Source organism: Macadamia integrifolia, unplaced genomic scaffold, assembly GCF_013358625.1.
Source record: "Macadamia integrifolia cultivar HAES 741 unplaced genomic scaffold, SCU_Mint_v3 scaffold1597, whole genome shotgun sequence".
Classification (NCBI taxonomy): Eukaryota; Viridiplantae; Streptophyta; class Magnoliopsida; order Proteales; family Proteaceae; genus Macadamia; species Macadamia integrifolia.
In genome coordinates, this window is record NW_024868271.1 from 93,845 (window position 1) to 97,931 (window position 4,087).

A 4,087-nucleotide genomic window follows, 5' to 3' on the forward strand; every position below is an offset into this window, starting at 1 on the left:
AGCTATTGCACATGGTTTCATAAAATTCGTACGGTTTTTCCTATCTAAATCGAGCAGGTTTTACATGAAGAGGATTTTACGCGGCATGTTCCATTCAATACGAATTATAGGATCGTAAGAAATTGGTGTACCCACAAGAAGACAGTCACCAAGACACCACCAATGCAATGGTTAAAAAACAGTGTCAGGCTGCGGAGTAAACACTAGCACCTCCCAGTGTGTCTCTGTCCTCATTTCTATGAAATAATATATTTACCCACTATTGTGGGAAGAGAGACACACACAAGGAGATGCTAACTTATGTTTACACAGCTAGACAGAGAGTTCAATTTCTATTTTAAATTCAAATTATGAAATTACAATTCTAACTTCCACCACATCCACCAATTAGATGAGGGTGCTAGCCACAGGCCATGTTTTACAACACACTTGTATCTTACATGGATAGACATGTCTTTTAGATCATCCCCCCCCCCCCCAGCCCCCCTTCTCTTGTCTCAAACTTGTTGCAGGACTTTCATGGCTTGTTGATCTTTGTATTCTGAGCTAGGCCTGTTGGTGGGCTTGATGGGTTTTTCGATCTGAGGTATGAAACCTGCCACGATTTCCTAACTCATTCACTGCTTTGACAACCCCTTCAATACGTGCCACGATTTCGATCAATATGGAAGCTAAGGTAAGGAGAGGAACAACCTCGACCAAAGTCACAATAGTGGGTGTTGAAATTAGGTCTAAATTTTCTGCTACAGGTGATGATGGTGGAGGTGGAGTACTGAGAAGGGTAGGGAGAGAATTCAAAACATTTTGGAGCTTTCGTAGAGCATCTTTCATCTCTCCAATTGACAAAACTATTTTGGAATATCTCCTCATCGTCTTGGTAGAAATAGCCAATTGGATGCAGGCATCACTGAGATGCTTCTTTACGAAGTCAGGTGCCTGTAGCTCAATAACAATTCCAAAACAATTGTTAGTGTTGTAAAGACTAGAGACTCAACTCTTGGTGAGGGAAGGCAATAAATTGAGGTTTGGGTTGCCAAGAAAATGATAAAATATTATTACCAAGGTTGGTGAACATGGATATGTATGACAATGTTCCCAAAAAAAAAAGTTGTTTTCGTGCTTTTTTAGAACACATTTGGAACAGAACATGTATGTGACATTCGATATGTTTTTTGCTTTTCTGGATGAACTGGGTTCGAAACACATTTCTTGAAGTTATGAGAAACAAATTGAAAGTGGTTGAAAACAGAAATAAAATTGGGCAAAAAAATAGACCGGACATGTAACCACCACCTCCTTCTCCTCACCCACCTCCTCTTCCTCTATCTCCACGGCTAAAAATACCACCACCTCTTCCACCGCACTCAACACCACCACTTCCACCTTCCCTTCACCCCCATGTTCACCACATCACCTCTTTCACTGCTACCTCCATGGCTAAAAATACCACCACCTCTTCCACCACAGTCAACACCACCACTTCCACCTTCCCTTCACCCCCATATTCACCACATCACCTCTTTCACCGCCACCACCACCACCACCAGTGCTGCCTCTTCCTCCTCACCCACATCATTACCTCTTCAATTGCCGCCACCACCACCACCACCACCACCACCTCCTCCGCACCCTATCACCACCACCATCACTTTTCTGTTTATTTGCTTTCTATATGTATTTCTGTTATTATTTTTTTTTTTTAGTGAGAAATTCCTTTTTTTTTAGTTTTACCATAAAATATTTTTTGTATAGAAAAGTTATTTCGAGTTTCGACTCCAAAATACTAATTTGAAATATAAACGTTGCCATACTTTTTTTTTTTTTTTTTTGGTGAAGTATAAACGTTACCATACACAAACTAAGAAGGTGTAACTTTATTTTTTAAATTTTTTTTTACTTTTTAGTATAATATTCTTTCTTTTATTTTTTTATTTTTTTTTCATTGAGGGTAAATGAAACATTTTACATGTCACTTGAAATTTTTTTGATTTTTATTTTTAATCCTTAATATAAATAGTTTTTAAGAATAAAACAAAGGGCAATCAAAGAAAAATAACGACTTCTCTCTTCACCTTTTGGTAACAAGTTGCGCAATTTTTAAATTGAGTAAAACAATTAAGCTGCAATCTACCTAAAATTCTGAATTCATGCAACTATTAAGAACCTCAATGCAGAAGGCACAGTTGCACATTGATGCTCCAATTTTGAGGTATTGTTTCCATGGATGCCTAAAGTGGAAGCAACCATGGGCAGGTTTCCATAATGCAAGATTAGCTTATAAAAAGTTAAAACTCATGAGGCACAGAAATTCATTAAGGAAATCATTTTTAGGAAAGAAGAGAAACAATATTTGTGTGTGTGTGTGTGTGTGTTTTTTTTTTTTTTTTTTTTTGTTTTTTTTTTTTTTTTTTTTTTTTGCTAAATGTCTGAAAAAGTATATATTAAATGAATGGAGAATTACAATCACAAAGAATGAGAAAAAAAACTATAGATTTATCTCTCCACCCTCGGCATTGCCATCAGCAGAAAGATAATCAAATCAAAGGTAAAACTAGCTAACAGAAACTATATCCTGGTCTCATATTAGAGAAACAATATTTGTACAAATATAATTCAGTTTACTTACAAAAGATTCTTCTGCGGCTTTTGAATTTAACGCACATTTGTATCCTATTAGACTTTTTGGGGCTTCATCCTCATTCTCAACCTTGCCATTGTTCTTCTTCTCCTTGAAGTAGTCCACTAGACATCCTAAATTTCATGTTATAGAAGAAAATTTGAATCAGATATCATTCTATAGGACTATAGTTTACATCTCAAGTCCTAAAAATTATCTGTACATGAAGGTAGATGTCATTAAGAGACTTACCATCCAAGGAATTGGCAAGGTTTTCCATATTACGAGTGATTAGGAGGTGGAGCTCCTCGCCAGCCCAATCTGGACAAATGAGCATGCACATAATAATGCCTATGGCAACGGTAGACACTCTCAAGTAACCCATCTGAAACGGTCTTTCAATCCGGAAACCAGACACCGTGATCAAGCTATAGGTGAGGATAAAGATCATTGCACCGTATTGTATAGGTCAATGAAATTTCACAAACCTGATACGAGGACTGAAGCTCCCATAATTACAAGCTCAAACGGTTGTCCAAACTGACTAGCAATGCAGTGGATGGAGACAGCTAGTGTTCCAGCAAGAATAGTTCCAGTTACTCGGTTTATGCTTTTATATGTTGTTGCTCCTGCAACAAATCAACAGCAACAACAATTTAAAAAATTAGAACTGACTTTTTTTTTGTACTAAAGATCAGTAAAAGAATAAGCTAATGAATAGATTAAAGAATACAGATATACAGGATTAGCGTCCAGGCATACTCAGACGAAAGCAAAAATAAATATTATAAAATTTTTATATATTTTTGGATAGTTAATATCGAATTACCAACTCGAAAGAGTTAAGCTCAAATATTAAATGACTTGATGCTTCACCTTCGGCATTGTCATCAACAGAACACAAGCAATTAATTATTAGTGTCCTAAAGACCCACTTATGCCATTGCCATGATCTTCTAGCAAAAAAAAAATTCTGAATCTTAGTCTTTCCTGCAAAATTTAAGGGATTTGAATGCTTACCCACTGTGTATTCAAAGATTACCACAACTGTTATGACTGCCCATATGGCATTCTAATCTCCAACACCATCGTATAAAAGCCTCACATAGTAAAACATTGATACTATGGTAAGTGCTATCGCTACCTTGAAAGAATGGATGAATTTTTTATTTGAGGGCAATTGTATACTTTCCGGATTAGGGTATTTTTGCTATATATTTGTAGCGAGGGTTTCTTCTCTGTAATGCAAGTAATACTGAAAGATGTGAGGACGAGCACTGTAACCCTATTCTCCATTAACAGTGAAGCAGGATCTCATCTCACCGGGGACATAGGCAACCTTGCCAAACCTCATAAAATCTGTGTGCAGTGTTTGTTCTGTTTTTCCATTATCTTTTGCATCACTTTAGTGTTGTGTTTCTACAGATCTCTATAGTAAAACTCTTTTTTTATTATTTTTTCTACCATAGG

At 36.6% G+C, this 4,087-nt stretch overlaps 1 pseudogene; it reads right to left on the reverse strand.

Moving 5' to 3' along the window:
* Positions 1-546: 546 nt before the first annotated feature.
* Positions 547-3,782, reverse strand: LOC122064277 (annotated as a pseudogene).
* Positions 3,783-4,087: the final 305 nt, after the last annotated feature.